The 22,782-nt window shown below is 34.4% G+C and overlaps 1 protein-coding gene across 3 annotated transcripts in view; it reads left to right on the top strand.

Annotated features, from left to right (window-relative positions):
- The first annotated feature begins 1,204 nt into the window (after positions 1-1,204).
- The window catches only part of LOC150094505 (monocarboxylate transporter 12-like), a 191,830-nt gene continuing 170,252 nt past the window's right edge, over positions 1,205-22,782 (top strand). For 2 of the 3 annotated variants that reach the window (XM_090411879.1, XM_090411880.1), the window contains exon 1: positions 1,404-1,621. The gene's annotated coding sequence lies outside the window, so the exon portion shown is untranslated. The other variant, XM_090411878.1, reaches the window with a different exon arrangement.

The following is a 22,782-nucleotide window of genomic DNA, read 5'->3' as shown; positions in this document are numbered from 1 at the left end:
TACTTGAATTATATTCACCATCAGTGATGGCTATTGATTAAACACAATTTTATCACGGTATTCATCAGCAGAGTACAAATAACAGGAAAAATATATTTCTTTAATTGTAATTAAATGCATTTGCAAATTAAAAAAGAAAAAGAAACTTCATTACAAAAATAAATAAATAAAATTCATTAGAAAAATAATTTCATTCTTTTATATAGTTTCTTAAAAACACAGACAATTGATTCTTCTATCACTGAGACAAGTTTTCAGCTTGTTTTTAATGCACTTTCTGATTAAACAGAAGTTGACGGAATGGTTTTCATGCATTAAATAAATTCATGAAATTCTTTTCCGTGTTGTCTCGAATAATAGCAGTTCTTGCTTCAGATGCTAGTGCAAAGTTTGAGCCTGACCAACCTTGGCACAGTAATTTGGAACACGCTTTTTACACTTTGCACTTTATTTATTGGAGTTCTTAATAAAATATTGCCAAACAAATGATTTTGCATCAGACATTGAGGAATTTAAAGTTAAAAAAAAAAATAATACGATAGCTGATATACCTCGCAATATGGTGACGAATGAGAATTGAATCTGCTCCAGCGTTGCTAGAGTGTAATTAGAATAAAAATTGTTTTCTTTATTCAGAAATGTCGTATTTTGGAAATAAGTATAATTTCATGTATTATAATAATTTATCGAGTAACATTAAAACTTTTCTTACTTTGGATGGAGGAAAATAAAATAAAATTTTGGGATATTTATGTAATTTCTGGGGTTTTCAAATCCAATAAAAGACGTGATCACAGGTTCTTCTTTCCCTGGAAAGAAACCCAGTAGCAATTGTAGAGAGGCAGCAGGGAAAAAATTTAGGAAACTTGCTTTAACCAATAACTGTTATAAAAATTTTCACGACTCGCATTTTTATTTTTAATAAGAACAAAGGAAACTGAAAAGTTTACTTCAAAATTCACAATGAAATTTCATTCGTTTTCATTACCCTAATCCATAATTATAGTTCTGTTTTGAGACTGACAAGTGATTGATAACGAGCTATTGCATCGCTTCTCTATAAGTAGTGATGGCGTTTAAAAGCTCATCATGTTTTCGAGTAGGGAAGGAAAGTTGAAAAGTTCATTGCTACAGTTTAGTTGATTACATGAGCGATTGGAACCACTTCACTATTTCCCATGATTCTATAGTGGGAAGTCAGGGGCTCAGCAACAGTGCATCTCGGCCACACGGGATGCCGCGAGATAACTGTGTGCCCTCCGCGAATACAGTTTACTTGGGAACCCTCTTAATTTTCTTTCTGATAGCCACATCAAACACGTGCTACTAAGCGCGCTCCTGATCCTAGTCAGCATGTCCGATAAACGGCCCCGTTCCTGACTATAAGAGGTGAGTGGATAGGTATAGTATATGCGATCACTTCCTTGCAGTGTACAGGACCTCCACCGTCTTGGCACACTAATGAGAAGCAGGTAGCGCATGTATTCTGTTTTCGTTTTAACGATTGCTTAATCCTATAAAACCTGCCAAGTTTAGTCAACTGCGTGCATATAAAAACTTAGTACGTGAGAGAGTTTTCGAGAAAACTGCCATTGAAAACTGCCAATAAGGAATTGACAAGGTACTTAAATCTTTAACACTGTGAATTGTAAATAAGCTTCTTATTCCACATATTACTGTTCAGTATGTGTGAGTAATTCTGAATATGAATAATGAACATTTTATAAGTTTAATGTTTGCATCCCCTCCTAGATTCCTAACTTTCTCTCTCGTTGTTTCGCTACGCATTTGTAACTCACTATTCTCATTTCACAATCTACGGATATTATACTCAACTAGTTTGATTTAGAAACTCTTTGTAAAAATGTTATATAACATATAATTTATAAAATCAGCATATTGAAACTTCTATGAAAAAGCAGTTCTCTTTTTTTTATTACTTTTTTTTACAACTGTTTTTTGAATCTGATGCTATTAATTATAATTAGATAATCACACAGGATATTTATTTTAATATGGTTTTATGATCTTCCTTTTTTTTATTCATATTTATATGTATGAAACGATTTTGTATAAAAAAATAGGACAGGCTGATTGTTTGGCTAAGATTATCCCAAAGCTACTAAGGCCATGAGGCGAATGGATAATATCCGTTAATAATGGTCTGTTTTCCTGGTGGTTTATGTATTTTGTGGGAGATTTTAATTTTGTTTTGTACCTTATTTTACACCCGTATATGAGATCCTGTGAGAGTGGCTAATTTGCCTGTAGCTGAAGGCCGCATAACTGTTCCTCATAAGTATAACTTTTCACACGGGATTCAAACCCACATTTTTTCCCCAATGAAAGGACATTCTCATCCGTTGTGCAGTCATTTATGGATAGACATTTCAATAATAATAATTATTATTATTATTATTTTCATGCATGGGAGGTCACAAAACCTATAATACAGCAGTGTTATGCGTGGGCGAGTGGTTAAGGATAAAAAAAAATCTTCTAACGTTTCTTAAAAAGCTCGGGACTGTATTCACTAAAAGAATGTTCAGTATGGGTAAGGCTCTTCCAAAGAATAGTGGTATGTGGAACGAAAGAAGACGATGAGATGTCGGTTTAATATGTTTGGAGTTGAACTATATATATGGATGTTGACCAGTGACTGCCCGTGATTAGTGGGAAGCAGAGTAGAATGGTAACGGCAAGTTCTGTATCTAATGGTAACGGCAAGTTCTGTTGATCTAATGGTAGTAACAATATCTGTATATAATTGGGAATTCTTAGGTGTACTACCCGTATTGTGAGTACAATATTCTTAAGTTATTTGGTTTTGAGATTTATGAAGTGTTAGATGTTGAGCTGGAGCGAAGTAATGTTTTGAAAACGAAAAAGGATATCTTTTTTTGAGGCTGAATAGGCTATGAATGTCATGTTTTTATGCTGGGATAAGCTATATGTGAAAGTCAGCCCAAGAAAAGAAAGAACTGCTCTTGACTGGATTTTGGTACATTATCAAAAGTAAGATGGAGTGAAGTAAGATCTTTCTTCATAGTAACAAAACAGGTCTGTGTTTTGATAGTATTGAAATTCACTAGATTATCTTCACTCCACTTAAGAATGTTGAGAAGGTTGGATTGAAGACGCTAGGTGGGAAGATACTAAAGCTTGAATTATTTGAGTACTCTATTGTTTCTCAAAAAAAAGAAGAACAGAAAGTACTGCCATCAGAAAAAGTATGAATAGAATTTGAAATTAGGTTATTAATCTATACAAGGAAGAATGGAGGCGAGAGTACACAATTCTGGGATACTCCAACTTTGATAAAAGAAATCTAATGATAAACTAACCACCATGATATGCAGTGAACGACTGGCAATCCAATCGCAAAATGCAAGAGGTAGAAGAAGATGCTACCTTGGTATGAAGACCGATGTCAGACAACATCTAATGCTTTGGAAATATCAAGAGCAACGAAATGCATTTCTACAAATCTTTTCGTGACCTATGTTCAGAAATGGTTACGTTTAACAAGGACGTCTGATGTAGAACGAGAATGGCGAATTCATATTACCGATCGCTAATTAACCGAGGGGTCTGCAGGTAACGAAAAAGTTGATTGTTGATGACCTCCATCACTTTCGAGAGTATTAAGGTTAGGGCAATGGGAGTATAGTTTGATGGCTGACTTGTATTTCATTTTTTTTAGTAACAGGCTGGATAAAGGCTTGCTTCTATGCTGTTAGTGGATCCAAGATAAGTATGACATCTTATATAGATGATACAGGATGGATCTCAATTCTGGAGCACTAAATTTTAGCATAACTCGAGATATACCAGCTGGACCAGGTGACTTATTAGTATCAAGGCCGAATAATTTTCTGATGTCATCCTCATGGTACATCAGAAAACTCACATAGTGTGGGTGTGTCATAGTGGGAGATTTGCCTTGGTCATCGAAACTCTTGTTTCGAGTTGAAGGTAAAGACTGGTGCCAAGAAGCATGCCTCATCTTTAAGAGAAACCATTGTATCATCAGGATGAAAGAAATGTGGAAACATGGTATGCCAGAAGTTTTGCCCAGCAGCATTGGCAAGAAACCAGAAGACTCTATTGCCATTAGAGCAGAAGATAAGCTTATTGCATGTGTTACTTATAAAGTCTGCTTTGGATTTGTTGGTGATATTTTATGGGCTATCGTGTAAATTAAATGAGAGCCCATGGTTTTTAACTTGAACCACTGAATGCATACTAAATTTATCTCTTGGACTACTTTGGAACATTTGTTAGAGAATCGGGACTCTGACTGATATGAGGGTTTTGAGTGGATTGGGGAATAAGTCACAAATTCCAGCAAGAATATCATTTATCTGATTAAAGCAAGTGCTTAGATCATATTAACTGCAGACTGTGGAATAGAAATGCCAATTGGGATGCTCTTCGGAATGACCAATGGCATTACAATGAACGAGGTCGAAATTAGCTGGAAGAATGACCATCTGTAGAAAAAGAAATAAGGATGGTCAGAGTTGTCAAGAGAAAAGATAATGACAACGATGTGTTTGGATGGAGCTGGTGAAGAAAAGATCCAGGGTGTTTGAGAATGGTGAGGGTTGTTCATTCTTTTGATAGGCGGGTGAACGATTAATACAAATCGTTACTGCCAGCTGAAAGATTCCGCTTCTCTTGAAATGTCCATGAGAAATATTAGGCGGTTGAAATGCTCAAGGAAGATTATCGTATTGTTTGGGTAATTAGACTGTATTCTATTTCCAGGACTAAAGAATCAAAAATTTCAGTACAGCTATCAGAATTAGAACAGCAAAGATAACAAATGAAGTGAGGCATAGAAATCTCGAGCCAGTGTAGTCTGATAACCTTTGGCATAGGTTTTTCAGACCTGACAACAACAATATTTTTGAATATTTTTTTTTTTTTGCTCGAATTTTATTTTAACCGCTGTGATACTATAATTTGTTATGCTAACACTCATGGGAGAATATTGAGAAAATTAGTAGAGCAAGAACATGCAGCAGAGATGAAGAATTTCTGCACACGACTCCAACAGAGTTCCTAGGCTCTAATCTAAGCGTAGTTTCGACATTTCTTCCTGCAAACTGTTATACTCAACCCACTTCAGGCACAGTCTGACAAGGTAAGCAGAAGCAGGGATATTCGCTAGCTGAGCAAAGCAGAATCAACAGGTACCATCTAACGGCTGGTCTGCGGAAACCGTTTTACTGCTGTATCCTCGAATAGAGGTGTTAGCTCCATAATTAATTACAGTGTGGAGAGTGCGCACAACAACGGTGTAACTGTTACTACATGCATAAAGAAGGTCTGTGGACAAAAACGGAAACTCTGCTCTGGAGATGATACGTGGCAATATCCACTTCAACCCTCCACGAAGCAGGGTTGTGATGTTTCATATGAAAGTCATCAACCACTTAGAGCTCTATTTGTCATTTCCTCTACCTAGAGGAGTATGTTTATAAGACAGCAGTGCTCGCCTGTTCAATATTCTTAAATACTAGTAAAATATTTACATTTCGTAAATTTTCCTTGCAAATTAACTGCTTGCTGCACATTGTAAGAATTTGCCGATTTAATTAGTCCTAAACGGTAAGAGAAAATTCGATATATATGGTCCTCTTATGGTGTTACTAGAATGCGGTTGGAAATATACATATATTTCCATATATATATGGCGATGAAACATGTATAATAGTTCTATATGACTAGTTAAGCTGAAAGAAATACAAAAATTAGAGTGAAATATTCTTTCTTTATTTATTTTTTTAATAATAATAAATAAAAGCACGACTAGTTTTGTCCTACTCTCGAGGACTTAATCTAATGCATAGAAGATTCAGAAATTGTTGCGTGTCTCTGAATCGTTTCTTCTTTATATATATTTACAATTTACACTCGCATTCTCTGTCTCTCTCTCTCTCTCTCTCTCTCTCTCTCTCTCTCTCTCTCTCCCTCCCCAGCACGAACTATCACGCCAATCAGTTATCATCTTTCTTGTCAATGGTTCCGAATTCTGTACGAGTTGTTCTTCCGACTGCTGTGATAAGCATATTGGAAGCTAGCGTGTTGGCTGTATGATCAATCTTGGGAATCCAGTTGGTAATCCAAACTTGGTAATATCAATTTGTATAATGCTTTAATTGGGGAAAAAATAATCAAGTTTACAATAAAAGAACCAAAAAGTAGCATTTTGGTTCCAGAGATAATTTTCAAATTTTTCAATACTAGTTCCAGAGATAATTTTCAAATTTTCGTACACACATGTTTCAGATTTATATGTCAATAATTAAAAATTACTTTAAAAAAAAAAAAAAAAAAGTGGGAGATAAATTCGTCGCTCCGCTTAGTAATTAGAGAGGCCTTAAGTAGCTCGAAAAAGTTCCGTGTTTGATCTCTAGAGTAGAGCTTCCAGACAATGTTAGAAATAAATCAAAATTCAAAAAGTATATATAAAATTAATAAAAATAGAAAAAAAAAAAGCTTAACCTACCCATGTTGCGAATGTACTGTAGGTTTACAAAACCTTTCGTGGGTGGCAGCCACATATCAAAGGGGAAAAAAGTGAAGGATAAATCTTGGTTCAAATGTGAAAATGTTAGTTTTTGCAGAAAATAAAAGCGTTTAAATTCTTACTGTACATTTAATAAAAACCTTACAAATTTAATTTGATCGACTCATCTTTCCAAGGTTGTTTTTCATCTTGCTTAAGTTGGCTGCAATGTAGTTATCTTTTTATTTTCTACCGTTGGTGCATGCTGTTAGTAATATACGCGTTTATATCTTTAGGTGCGTGTGTTCTAGGGTCGGTTTGCCAAGAGACTTAGCATCTAACTTAGACCTGCCTTTAAAAAAATAATAATCATCATAAATAAATAAAATAAAAATCCCTCCAATTAATGTCTGAAACTAATTTCTGTTTCAGACAGGTGACTTCAGGCAAGAACACTATCACCGAAGTATTCCATTTGAGTTTTATCTTTCCGAAATAATAATAATAATTTTATTTTCTTGTTATGTACATACCGGATGTTAAGATAGTTTTATTCATGTTAGATTTACAGTAAGGTGCACGCTACTTTTTGTTAAAAATATTTGTTTTAGATAGTATATTAATAATATCAACTTTATGGCACTTAATGATTTTTCATTCGTCAGTAATTACTCAAATACTAAGTACAATACCACCAAATGAAATGGTACTTTCAACTAGGGACGAACTATCCTTGCGGGCTACCTAGAATTTTCCAGTGAGCTGTTGTGCAAATAGGCCGAAACATCTGTCTTTTTTTTTTTTTTTTTTTTAAATCATTCAAGCATAAGTTTGATTCAGAAAGTACTATCCTAAATAAGAATGTTTCTTGAATGCGCGTCACTCTCGTTGCGGTGGATACCCACGTCAACAAGTGATATCGTATTCCTTCTATTCAGACTTGTGCTGTGCAACTGCATATCGGCTGGTCAGTTATTCAGCGTTCATTTGTTTACTTTGTAAGCAGCTACAGATGTATTTGTGACTGCTAAATACGTAATGACCTATTATAATAGTGTTTATTATGTAATAATATATTCATAAATGTTAAAAAAAAAGAATCGCACGAATGTACGAAATTAGTAGATATATTTTCGCGAATTACTTCACAATCACATAATGCCTGAACTGTGAATATGATTAACCAGCCTTGTCGCCATTATCGTTACTGAATGCAGATCTTTTGGTTTATCTCAAGTTGAAGAAACGCAATCACCGAATTCTACAAATATGTCTGCACCACAAAATTCTGTGTTAACATCATCAGCTATCTCTGCATTCCTATTTAGCAATGCAGAGTATATTCCCGATCTTAATCAAGCTATTCCATGAACTCTACAATGTTCTACTGTTTCCATGTGCAAACTCAAATAGTCTTTAAATTCAGAATCGTTGTTTGGCAACAACGATTTTGTTGCTATCACATTTTCATCTTCATCCTCAAAATGAACGTGATGATAATGAATGAGAAAACTATTGCTTATTCTCCCCCCCCAAAAAAAACTTCACTTAAACTTAACTCCATTAACGCCTTTTATTCCCTTATAGGGAGTAGGCGAAGCCGTTATTATCCCTATTTGAGTTTTGGAGACTGAGGGGACAGTTAAATCTCCACCAGTAACCAATCGGAGATAGCTGGCCCAAGACTATCACTAATTATATACGGAATCCGGTGAAGATAGGCGGATGACAAGTGCTGCTATCTCCTGGTCCCTAATACTACCACTAGGTTGTCTGATATAAAGTATGGTCTAGGTTCGATTTTCTCGAGTTTTTCGTCCCGTAAAATTCATCACGAAAACTAGTAATGAATTTTAGAAAATGTGTATTAATATTTAAAATAATCTATAAATAGTTGTATAATTAAATACATACATGTGCCGACCGGTTGGCCGAGTGGTTAGCGTATCTACTCTGTAGCCAACAGGCGGCGGAGTCAACCGCTCTGGGCGTTAATGTTTCTGATTATGTTTACGTTGAAGATGAATTTCATCGCTCGGTGAGAGACCACCTTTCCTCTTACTGGAGGCTTGAAGTGGTTTGAAAAAGTTCCATGTTTGATCTCTACAGCAGGGTTTCCGGATTATGAAAGATTTTTTTTTTAATGTAGAACCCATCCACAAGGTTTATTTGTAAACCTGTAGCGCATTTGCACAGTGAATAGGCTAATGATAACCGTACTCTAGAGACCAAACATGAAACTTTTTCAAGTCACTTCAGGCCTCCAGTTAGCAGGGAGGTGTTCTGTTCTCACACTAAGCAATGAAATTCATCTCCCACCTAAAAACAATCACAAACATCAATGCTCGTAGCCTGTTGGTTGGAAAGTGGGTGCGCTAACTACTCGGATAACCAGGCCGGCAATAAATAAATAAGAAAGATATAAAATTAATAGAAAAAATACCTTATCCCATCAACGGTGGCTTACAACCTTTCGTAGATTGGAGTCGCTAAGAAAAAAAAAGTAAAATATGATCTTAATCATGTTAAAGGATTAATGATGTTATACTTTATAACATGTTAATGGACATTTATTTTGATGACATACCATCCACTTAACTTTTCTGTTGACAGAAGAGTGTCGCTTCAATTCAATGTCGACAGCGTAAAGTGTTGTATTTCTAACTAAAAAAGTAGTATGTAGTGTACTATTATGTATTATTAGTGGAAATTAACTGCAATAGGTGGAGGAAACAAGGGATTTTTGAGATGGTTGTGAATATAGGATTGAAGTTTAGGGGATATGTAGCAGATGTAGTGAACACGACACGGAAGACTGTGGGAATAATGAAAAGGACATTAATAATCAATGTCTTATATGACATTATATAAGACATTGATTCGGTCCCAGTTGGGCTAGTGCACACAGATTTGGTCTCCTAGCTTTAAGGACAATGAAGAAACGTTAGAAAGGGTTCAAATGAGAATTACTAAGATAATTTCAGGGCTGTGGGATGTCGACTATGAGAAGAGAGTAAGTAACTGTAGGTTGCAGCGTCTGTCAGATAGGCGGAGGTGGGGTGATATGATTAGAGACATTTAAATTGGTGAGGGGATTTTATTGGATAGATACAGGAAAATATCTTCAAAATAAGGTAGGAAGGAAAGAACAAGATGACATTCATGTATGTTTGAATAGCGGAGGGAGGACCTGATTTTTATCATATCGATAGTGAGCAAGTGGAGTATGTTGCGAAAGAAAGTGACGAGTGCAAAATCAGTGAGTGAGTTTAAGGAATTGTATTACTGGCATTGTGTGAGTGTAATGGATTATCTGTGAGAGTTGTTTTTGTTATTTTAGGTTTGAAGTGTAAATACGTGGTACTGTTATTGCTGGGTGGACCTTCCACGATGAATCTTGGACTCCATGAATGAAGATGCCGGTATAATAATAATAACGATAATAATTTTCCTTACTGTCAAAAATCAATTTAAAAAGATTTAATGATATAAAATATGAGCAATTTTCAACATAATCTCCCTTAAGACTAATACATTTATTCCAGCGATGCTCCAGCGCCATTATTCCGTCCCTGTAGTGGTTCTCAGTAAGATCTGCAATCGCCTCTTGATTCGAAGAAAAACGCTGACCAGCGAGGAAGAGTTTTAGTTTTGGGAAGAGATAGAAGTCAGAGGGACCCAAATCTGGGGAATAGGATGGATGTTCCAACAATTCATCCTTAATTTTCCCATTGCCAAAAACACCTTTTTTGGCAGGTGCATTGTCCTGATGAAAGATGATTTTTTTTCTGCAAACAACCGGATCTTTTCTCACGAATGAATTTTTGCGTCTAGCCTGGTTCAAAGATCGGAATAATATTCCCCGGTTATTGTTTTACCCTTTTCAAGATAATTAATGAACAAAATGCCCTTAGCACAAAACACTGATGCCATGACCTTTCCTGCTGATGGAACCGACTTTGTCTTCTTTGGCGCTGAACAATCGGCTTCTGTCCACTGTTTTGACTGCTGATTCTGGTATAATGGTGGATCCAAATCTCATCCATAGTAGTAAATCGACGCACAAAATCAGTTTTATTATTGTTAAAACGCTCCAAGTACTGTTCAGAGATTTTCATTCGAGTGCGTTTTTGATCTGCTGTGAGCAAGTGCTGCACCCATTTTGCGCAAAGCTTTTTCATTTACAATTCTTCATGCAAAATGTATCCTGCATGTTCTTTTGAAATGCCTATAGTCTCAGCAATTTCATGCAATTTGACTCGCCGGTCATCCAATCCCATATCGTGCACTTGATCAATGATTTCTGGTGTTGTTGCACTTTTTGGACGTCCTTCACGTAAATCATCTTCAAGGCTGGTACGGCCACGTTTAAACTCGACAGCCCATTCCTTAATTGTCGAAAACGAAGGAGAAGAGTGCCCATAAACTTTTATGAACTTCGAATGAATTTCTTTTGGCGTTAAACCTTCTTTTACAAAGAATTTTACAACCGCACGATACTCAATTGTATCCATTTCAAGGGATACAGACAACACTTTGCTTCAGACAGCTGTATAAAACAAACTTGATAGAATGCCTTGCAATTGCACATGGATGCTTATGACAGATGTATCAAATTAGAAAAAAAATCTTGCCGATAGTGTTGCACCTATGGTCGAGTCCGAGAACTTTTCAGACCACCCTCGTACTTTAATCGTCAGTTGAACTTCACACTGTCCCCCCCTCGTATTTTTTTATTTTTTATTTTACCAAATTGAAAACCTCAGTTTTCGTGTTTTGACATAACCCTAGTAGTGGACATGTTTATTCTTTAATTCAATCATATCTTGCGAAAGTTGTCATATGCATCCTTCAGAATTACTATATCTGTAGTACGCAAAATTTCGAATTTTGGTTTAAAAGCCAGGTTTAGATCTATTTAAAATGCTTAGGTTTACCAAACATTAGGATGACGATGATTTTCATTATATGAGTTCACAATTATGGAAAGTTATGAAAAATATGTTCAGTCAACACCAGGAAAATTAATTTCTGCTAGGAAAAAACGACAGTAGGAGAAAGAAATTAGGATATGCAAATACGCAAACATCTGGTCATCATAAGGCAATCTGTAAGTTTACCTCTTTTTTCTTTCTCATCTTTTCACTTAGGTTCAAGATTATAGTTTCTCAGGCTGCCAGTGCTATCAATATTGTTACGTGACTCCTCCAAGCACTCATCGCCGGAGGGAAATTTACTGTAGTTTAAAGTTTCATATACGCAACATCACTGCATACTCTAAGCCACAATGTATTATTTACACAGAACGCCATCTGCCGCCACTAAAGGCAATTTTTATCTGTAACTGCATGTATACTAAGGCTGATTTGTCCATATGCGGGATATAAAAGTCGAGTTTCCGAAGAAAAAACGCTGCTACCTTCATATGGCGTCGGCAAACCCATACCCATGAAAGAGAGAATCTGAGTCGTGAAAGTTACCCTTCTTTCGTATGGAGCCAAGTCGGTTGCTCACTCTCTCTCTCTCTCATTAACAAATCGAAGTCAAACATCTTCAGATTATTTTATGCTCATTGTTATTTTCTTGTTTTGTGTTTATTACTAAAGCTTGAAATTTTTATCTTTTCTCTCTCTCTCTCTCTCTCTCTCTCTATATATATATATATATTATATATATATATACAGTATATATATAGATTAAAATGAGTTTTGATCAGCAGTAGATATAGCTGTTGTCGTGTATATACATAACAATCGATCGATTTTGCACTTTGTAACACCCAGTTTACCATCAGCACTTAATTATTTAATAAACATATTATATTTTAGGTCATCTTTTTATCATCCCGGTCTTGAACTCTGAACTGCAGCATACGTTGTTGAATGGCTCAATAAGATTATTAAATAAAATTTAAAAGCAGTTAAAAAGTATAATAAAAGAAACCCATAGTTGCTTATGGCAACAAGGAACAAGGCAACAAAAAGGGGGCATTTCGCAAATAATTTTAATTATTATTTTTTTAATTTTTTTCTACTGTTTGCTGTTTATGGGTCGATATAGTTGTAGCAGGGCAAGGACACCTGGAAGCGTTATAACTACGATGGTGTGAAGCCTCGTTTGCAACCAGGGTTTGAAGTACAGAGTTTAAAGGGTATCACAGAATTCTTATTGACGTCACTACTTCTCTCTCTCAAAAAAAAAAAAAAAAAAAAGAAAAGAAAAAAGAAAAAAAAAGTCATATGTTCAACTAGTGATTGTATTATAAATACTATGGCCTCCGTCTAATTACAGTGTAGATATTATACATAATAGTTTACGCCATCATATAAAAATGACCAGTAATTACGCTTAAAAAAAAAGAAAATATCTGATTGAATTATGTGTGTGTGTGTAAATGTGGAAAAAAACCAGCGTGCTTGCCAATCTCAAAGGTTTAACGTTATTAACTGTACTGGACTTCGTAGCGATGGTTATGGTGAGAGAAGAACCTATTTATACCGACAAACTGTCATAACATAACATAAGAATAACTGGAAGGGTCATCATTCCTGAATTTGCTAAAAGTAACTTAGTCATTTGATATAGGTAGGGATTTGGGGGAGTGCTTCTTAAACTGAGTGGGAGTAGTGAACTGGGTTTTTTACTTTTAAACTTTAGTGTGATTATAATGGTTTTATTTTATTTATTTTACATCTCTAAATAAATCACACTTTTTAAATGGTGTTGTATATATTTCTTAATTTCGAAAACATTTGGTACTGGAGAAACCCACCGTTTTAATTCAGCATGCTGAAGAATCCCATTCAACCGTTACTCATTTCGCGAGGTTTTTGCACTCTCAAGACAAACATGCCGACCAGGAAATACGTGCAATCAGCTCACATAATATATTTCATTCTTGCCTTATTTGATTCTGTTGTAATTGCGATTCAATCCATTAGCATGCGCTATTGGACTTAAAAAAAAGTTCTCATCTAGAATGGGAGGACTATTTATATAACTTCTTTAACTGAAGATAACAGTCGGTATCTCGATACGGAAGTGGTATACTTTTATTTCCTGTTTCTCTCAAGCAAAAGGCAAACCAGCCCATTAATGCATCTTAGATCTTCTATACCTGATGCCCATCTTTTCTCTATTGCTATTTTTCTCTCTTGTTCTCGTAGTGATGTACAGTTAGATCATTTATTCGTTTGGAATTATGGACAAATCAGGTAAGACTGAGATCAATGTAACGTCCTGTTAATTTTGTGCATTCTAACTAGTTTACGTGTGTTGGTGGGGATGAAGAACCCGAGTTTCCTGAAGGGGGAAAAAACCTATCACCACCACATCAAATCAGCTAAACTACCTTCAGTTGAAAAGTTGCAGTCTAGACGGGATTCGACACAATTTTTTCATCAACTGTTTCATCTGATGATCAAAGTTTCAACAGCTTTTTCATCCAGTGGGCATCGCTGTTAGCTGCGGAGACCCGTCCAGAGATAGCACTTGTTCATCTATAACTGCAAATATCACTGTTTTACTTTCCTATTCTTCGGGAATAGGAAACATATTCCCGAAGACTCCCGTCTTTTCTGTTAGCTTCCTTCCTCTTCCTGCTTCCGCTGTAAATAAGCGTAATTTTTCTATGGAGAACTACTAGAGATTTTAATGAATATAGTGTATCGCTTTTTTTTTTTTAGGAATGAATGCTAAATATAGGAATATTGTTATTTTATTCAGGCCGCTTAATGGTTTGAAGCTAAATAACTAGAAAAAGATATTCGCGTAGCATGTATGTAATGTAGAGATTTCTGGCTCCAGTCTTCACATTTCTTTACTGTGTTCAGTTATTATCTATCCACAGAGTGCTGAATGAACGAGGATATACTGTGAGTGTAACACACGTGTGTCAGAATACCATGATCACATGGCATTCTGTTTTGGCTTAAACCATATTAGCATTATGAAGGAGCAGCATAATCAGTTATCTGTTAAAGGATCCTGTTGTGATCACTATTCAGTTTGGAGCAAGGTAAAAATGAATATTATTTAAAAAGAAAATTGTGTAGTAGTTCTGAATAGAATCAGATTTGTGAACTTTCATATGTGAACTGTAAACTTTTTCTTTTCTTTTTTTTCATATTGACGTACGTAGACACCGTATGGTATATAGACACCGTACTCCCGTATTCCACCAGGTTTTAGGAGTGAAGTCTTCTGCTAGAATAACTCGTAGAATTGCAGAGTCTCTTTATACACGGAGTTAGTAGGACAATCACAAGCATCCATGCCCATGGCTGGAGAGCGGACACGCTAACCACTCGGCCAACCAGGCCGGCAACTCAAATAAAATAAATGTTATTGGAGAAAAACTGACACAGTTTGAAACCAAGAACCAAATCTTAGAGTCTGATATCCAGAATAACCTTCATGAAATCAAATTCGGTCAAGGATATTCTGGATGTCACAAATCATTGAATCAGCCAAAGAAGATCTGTTTAAGTTTTCTGCGAGGATAAAAACATCGGAACTTTTTTGCGTTAGTCACATGAAGTTTGTGAAATAGTTCAAAAAGAAGAAATCATGCAAAGTTCTTGTCTACTAGGTCAACATGCACAGGCAACCCTCGTATAACGCGGTCTAAAATTGTACTAACCCTTTTTGAACGCGGTACTTATACAACATGGTTCCGATAAAAACACGGTCTACAAATTGTAGTAACTCTTTATCTTTTCATATGTTTTTCACCGCGCGACTTAAAAATCAAATTTTATCTTCGTTAAATTTGTGTCTGCCTGTATCCCGCATGTAATTATAAGTAGCGAATTTATATTAGGGGAAATACCCTTTAGCACGCATGTATACCTCAATTGTTTACCGTATTTACGTATAAAACGTTTATTGTTGAAAATTGTCCTCGTTTCTGCCAGGAAAGTGCATTAAAAATCATAAGTGTCTTCATCTCAAGCTGAGCACTTTATTTTCTGGTGAGTTACATACAATATGTAATGCTTGCTTTTTTGTGTAAAAAAATTATTTTTATAGTAATGGCCACAAACTGAAACGAAAGGGAAAAACCAACATTGAAAATAAAATTAATTTCTCTCGAAGAAAAATATTCAAAATCTTGGATCGGTTGAAAAATAGAGAAAAACCAGGAGATTTTGCAGGGACTTTGAATTTAAATGAATCAACAATTCGAACAATCAAACAAAATGAACATAAAATCTGAGAAAGTGTTTATTGTTGGGTCAACGATAAGTGCAAAGCCCGTTGCTCGTGTACGCGATATTCTAATGAAAAAATGGAGAGATCTCTAATGATTTCGATAGAAGATTGCACCTCAAAAGAAAATTCCTATGGATGGAAATCTTCTTAAACAAAAAACTCCCAAAGTTTATAAACATTTATAGTGCAGACCAGGTGTTCAATGCGGATGAATCCGGGTTATATTGGAAAAAAGTGCAAAAACGCACCTATATTTCGAAAAATGAAAGATCAGCTCCTGGATTCAAAGTTTCCAAAGATAGAATTACCCTACTGTTTTGTAGTAATGCATCACGTGATTACATGACAAAACCAGTGTTTATTACCCTATCCTCAAATCCTCGTGCTATGAAAGATTAAAATATGCATTATTTTATTTTGCCTAAAACATTTATGCATTAGGTGCAATGAAGTTTGAGTACAATTTGTAATTTTTATACTTTTATATTATGTATTTGTTTCATATTTGATATGTTTTCTTAACTTGCATGAATTACTTGAATTAAATTAAAATATATTTTTTATTGGATATGTCATTGTTGTTTATATAATTAAAAAAATAACGATTTCGGAACATAACCCTACTTTTTCTATGTGATCTGAGACTCGCATAACGCGATTTATATAACGCGGCATTTCTGCGGAACCTAACATCCGCCTTATACGAGGGTTACCTATATATATATATATGTTCATTTTTAATATTAACTGACTTAAAACCCGAGAATTATAACAAAATGAGATTTATTTGAAAACGCAACATGTTTCGTCGAGATTGACTTCATCAGGCGTTAAGAACATAGAAAGATATTAAAAGACACTGAAAATAACATTGATACACTCTAAAACTATACAATTATAAAGTCATAATATTCGACTGTGAATTACAGTTATTAGGAACTTGAGCTATAGTCCGAGTTAAAGTTCTATTGTTGTACACTTGTGCGTGTGTGGAACCACGCGATCTCCAGTATCTGATAGTAGAGCTGAAAGAGTCAGGCAAATTATAGCTGAGATTATTGTTCATATGAAGCGGGTCTAAGGTGATTTCTTTTGACTCCACAATGCGGCGTTCCACCTCATCATGGCAAATGTGTAGGTTTGACGTTGACGTCCAATTTATCTCATGTTGGCGGCTTTCGTTGTTCGTGTTTATTGAAAACAGGACATGACCCGACAGAGCAGTTGCTCTGGTTCTCTTATAAGCAATGTCTCTCTGGTGCTCCTCGAGACGCAGTAGGATAGATTTCTCCGTTTGCCCATATATATATATATATATATATATATATATATATATATATATATATATATATTAAGCACAGCACGCATGCTGATAATCAATAATCACGCTTTTACGCTTTTGATAATCAATATACTGTATGTATGTATGTATGTATGTATGTATATATATATATATATATATATATATATATATATATATATATATATATATATATATATATATATATATATATATGTATATATATATATATATATATATTCAAGATACCAAGTGATTTTATATAAACTTGGTTTTTAATCCCATTTCTCAAGTGAGCAAACAGACAAGTAAGTCAAGTTTGCGCCTGCACGTAGTGCAAGTCTGAGGCAACTCATGGTATATATATACTGTATATATATAGCAAGAAATGCAGGAACGCTAACTTATATACAGTTGACCTTTAAACAACTCTGTGGTTAGGGGCGCCTACCTCCTGCGTTGTTCGAAAATCCGCGTATAACCTTTGACTCCCCAAAAACTTACTATTAATAGCCTACTGTTGACCGGAAGCCTTACCGATAACATAAACAGTCGATTAACACACATTTTATATGGAATGTATGTATATACATACATAAATTAAGCTAGAGAAAAGAAAATGTTATTAAAGAAAATCATAAGGAAGTGAAAATACATTTACAGTACTGTATTGTATTGTATTTATCGATACCGTAAGTTTACGTCATCTGTTTACAAGATGAATCGTATGTCTGTCAGTACCTACATCAATATTGTCGTAATAGATACAAAACACGGTAGATGCTATACGTATTACTAATACTAAACATCAAAAATGAAAAGATAATGTGAAAAAGAAATTCATATTTATTTACAGCCATAACGATTCATGCATCAATATGGTTGCTTTATGGTAGCCTAGCCAATACGAGTACACTCGTACAGTAATGAATGAATTGCTATAAAATTAATTTTATGCTAATTAATTAATTTAACTAATTAATAACAGTTAATTTTACGCAGTTATGGTTTAACACTGCATATTTTGGTAGCAAATTATAAATAGACTAGTATCTACATATATTTTATTCATTCATAACATATCCAAGTTTTTCTTAATTTTTTTTCGATATTTCTAAGCTACGCGGTTCGTTTGCGAGTTTTTTCAAATTGTCGCAATTCTTCAAAAAAATTTTCCAGTATTTAAGTTAAGGGATATTATATCCCATATTGTTTCTTAGCCGAATAAGAAACTCAAAGAGTTTCGTGCCGAATATAGAAACTATATAAAGTTCGGCGATTCCAAGCGTAAGCAAATACCTGGAAAGTGCAGAACCTGATCCTTTAAGGTAGTGCAAACTGAGGCAACTCATAGTCTTATTCGGCTAAGAAACAATATGGGATATAATATCCCCTAACTTAAATAAGTTCATGTCGCCTAATTGAAGCCTTTGGCTCTTCATATAATTAGTAATTTTCCAGTATATTTATTCATAAAAAACCGCTATAAGTGGATCCGCGCTGTTCAAACCCGCGTTCTTTAAGGGTGGGTCAACTGTATATAAGTAGTTAAACAAATGCAATTCATCTTTTTTTGGAAAAAATATTAAAGATAAAATCATCAAATGGGTAAAATATTTTGGCGACTGTTAAAAAAAATCAAAGTTTTAAATGTTATATAAAAACTGAGTATAAGGATGTTCTGGTTGTCTGGAGTAATTTAAAAACCTGTTAAATGACGTAACAAATGACAAAGTAATCAATGATAGAACTGGAAATATCCCAGAGGAATGCAGTTAAGAATATGTGGATAAAACCATCAGAAATTGTTCCAGAATAGACTGAAATGGAAATATGGTAACGTAAAAGCTTTTCATTGAGTGCACTATAAACCAGAAATACTTACTTAATCATAAGGGTGAATACCAGGTGAATAGAGTAGATCACTCATTGTTTCCCAATTTTTCAAAGATATCAGGAAAGAACTGGATATCGATATTCAACAGTGTGTAAACAGAGTTGATCTAAGCTAGTATGGTTAATTTACATACAGTGGGAAATGAAAGATTGGCAAAATGTTGGAAGCTAAACAGAAAAAAGACCACACGAAGGCAGTGATATAAGATTAATTTCTTTTAGGAATGCTTTAAAAGACCGAAATGTAAGAGCTGATCAATTCAGAGACCTGAAAAATAATAAATCAATTTAAAATAAAATTGTTATTAGGAAACTAATCATGAAATATTAATTCTGTTGAACTTCCATGGAACGTCTATTGGTGATGTACCTCAGCAAATGATGATGTCATTTTAGTCTTTAAATAAAATATCCTTTACTATTTAGCAGTCTAAACATTGTTCTTTCCTCCAATATGCCCTGATATATAATATACATTCTGGAACTATTTATGAAAGGGTCAACAGTTTGGGTACAACGTGGCGCTGAATAAACATATATTTCTAAATAACTGACATTTAGAAATCGGTGATCTGGCTCAGAGCCAGATCACCGATTTCAGTGTTCAAATTTAGCATTCCTTAAACAGTTAGCAAACAATGGGTAGCACTCTGTCCGGTGCTATTCTTTAGAGACCGAATGATGTCATTTTATAATGTACCGCCATTTTATAATATATATATATATATATATATATATATATATATATATATATATATATATATATATATATATATATATATATATATATATATATATATATATATATAGAGAGAGAGAGAGAGAGAGAGAGAGAGAGAGAGAGAGAGAGAGAGAGAGAGAGAGATGGGCAGTTTTCGTGAACTCAATTTACGACGACTTAGCTGCTCGTTTCATTTCTCCCTGTGTTGATTGAATTCTAAATTGTATATAACTACTATTTTATTTTATTGTTGTTAATAATAGCAAGTACATTTCAAAGTAAGGGTGGTGTTGCTTCCGGTGAAAAGAAGAAGATGCGTAAATCTATTACATTAGATACTAAGATTAAAATTATTAAATTTAGTGACGATGGTGTATTGAACACTGAGAAAGGCCGCATGCTAAACTTATCCTGCACTACTGTTGTTACAGCTGTTAAAAACAAATAACTTACATATTAAATGCTTCATTTACGTCAATTACGCACATATTGTATATGATGCTGCTTAAAAATGTTATTAAACTATTACATACACCTACAAGTACAAGTTTTAAAAAAAAGAGGAGGTGGGGATGGGAAGCAATGATTCGCTATATGACTGTGATTTGGAACCTAACATGTATCCTTGGTATGCCTTGATTTAATTACTTTGATGTAAGTTGCTGAGAGGGATGTCCCCTCGCAGCAACTCTTTTTAATATTTACTTAAATGAAATAATAATAAAATGGAATAAAAATTTACATCAAGAAATTGAACTTTCTCCTACAGTGAACTTAAACTCTCCTTTTTGCCGACGACCAAATAATAATTACAAATTCTGAAGATAACTTACAGAAAGCTATTTTAGATCTAAATGAGATAGCCAAAGATTATGGTATGATAATATCAACAGAAAAATCAAAAACTATGGCCTTTAAAGGACAAGATCCAGCAAGAACTAAAATAGTAATAGATAACAAGATCTTAGAACAGGTGAATTCATTTAACTGCCTACGATGTATGATCACATATGAAAATGAAAAAGATATAAACATAAAAATTGCAAAATATCTAAAAATAACACGTGTAATTAACTCTATATTTAAACCAAACCTAGTTCAAAAACAAACCGGACTAAAAGTATACAATACATTAGCCCTACCGGTCTTAATGTATGGAAGCGAAATCTGGACAATAAAACAAAAAGACAAACAAAGATTAATAACAGCAGAAATGAAGTTTATGAGAAAAACTGCAAAGTATACCCTATTTGATCACAAAAGAAATGAAGAAATTATGAAAGAATTAAACCAAGAACCAGTAATAGAAAAAATTAAAAAATATAAACATAAATGGATGGAACACGTTCAAAGAATGAAAACAAAAAGATTACCAAAACAAGCCTTAAAGTACAAGCCATTAGGAAATAGAAAACCAGGACGTCCTCTTAAACGATTCAACGATGACTTCTAAGGCTGGAACAGGCGATGCTAGGCCTAAATCCTTGATACGCATGATGATGATTAAACAATTATACATATGAAAATGAAAGTTTGAAATGAAGTAACGTTATTAAATATTTCTTTGGAAGCAACAGTTGACATCAGGCGCACATTCAAGAGGGAAAGAAGAGTTGAAGCATTCTCTGAAGAGGTCCAGATATATTATTATATTCTAGTAACAAAAATGAAAAACATAAATATTCGAAGAAAATCTTAAGTTTAGCACTCCCCCCGCAAATAAAAAAATAGACCCGTCCATAGCGCCATTTGGTTTGAAAAAACCTACTTCTTAATAATCTAAGACTGGTCTTTTAAAAGAAACTAGGAATGTTTTCGGGCATCTCTAATTAATAAGACCGCATCGCAGATTTTGAATACGGCAATTTCTTCCCCTCCTCCCTTCACTCCGGTGAATATCTCATATTTTTCCTCCATCAAAACAGAAAATTGGCTTATGAGTGCACTAGAGAGAGAGAGAGAGAGTACACTTGGTTAATTACCTTATCTTCTTTAATGTTAACTGAAAATGATTCCTCACCTCTTCCTTCCCCCTCCGGAAAAAAGAAAAACCTCCAGGAAACGTCGCACTGTTAGGTTATATGAATACCGATGTTGGTGTCATGTTAGGTTATTAATTATGTTAAGTTAATTATAAATTATTCATATGCATTTAACATAGTTTCATGTTCTCTTTCTCTTTCTGTTTTTTTTTTTTTATGTACATTTTTGTTCCGATTTTGAAAGCTTATACTGAACGTGCTAATGCCGGCAATTAGAATAATAATAATAATAATTATTATTAAAAAAAAAACTAGTACTACTAGCGTTACACTCCACTACTAGTGTTAGACTCATCCTCTTGTGTATTGAACGTGCACAAGAGGATGAGTCTTGTATACTGAATGTACTGACTGAGGATAAGTACGCATTTTAAATTCGTCCTTATCCTCAGTCAGTACATTCAGTCCACTCATCCATCATCTTCCACACGGGAAAAGTTGCCTCTGACATACACTGCTTGGAAAGAAGTCAACGGACACCATAGTGTGTGAGGAACAAACAGCCATGGCGCTCACCGTAATAAGATTTAGGACCTCCTTTCGCTACGATGATTGCAGCAGTCTTACGGAGCACCCTTTCCACATGTGTACGATAGCGATCAATGGGAATACTGAACCATTCTTTCTGGGTTAGGACAATATGAGGAAGAATGGAGCACAATAACACCAAATGTTTACTAGAAATTAGTAGGAAGTCTTTCATTGTGCATTTAAAAAAAGTTATTACGGCTAAAGGAGAAACTACGTTAATAATTTCTCTTTGTTTACACGTATTTCGCAACATTTGCTAAATAGTTTAATTATTCACTAGATCCTTTATACAGCTTCCAGCTATAATAATAATAATAATATTAATAATAATAATAATAATACCAAATCATTCAGTAAATGTTTTGTTCCCATTTGTATGTCCCAATCAATTACTTTCATCCTTCTATTCACTACTTAGCAGTTTATATTTTTGCAGTCTATTCTGTAACCAACATCTGTAGTCATGATATTAATTTAGTCCCTCGTTGTTAAATAGTTTCTAGAAGTTCGGCATTTCTCCCCTAACTCCTGAAATCCCCAGGACCTAATCTCTGCTTATACA

This window comes from Typopeltis vanoorti, chromosome 22 (genome assembly GCF_054136105.1).
Source record: "Typopeltis vanoorti isolate ZY-2024b chromosome 22, IOZ_Tvanoo_1.0, whole genome shotgun sequence".
Classification (NCBI taxonomy): domain Eukaryota; kingdom Metazoa; phylum Arthropoda; class Arachnida; order Uropygi; family Thelyphonidae; genus Typopeltis; species Typopeltis vanoorti.
The sequence above is the reverse complement of the archived record's forward strand: the minus strand, read 5'-3'. Positions and strand labels throughout refer to the sequence as shown.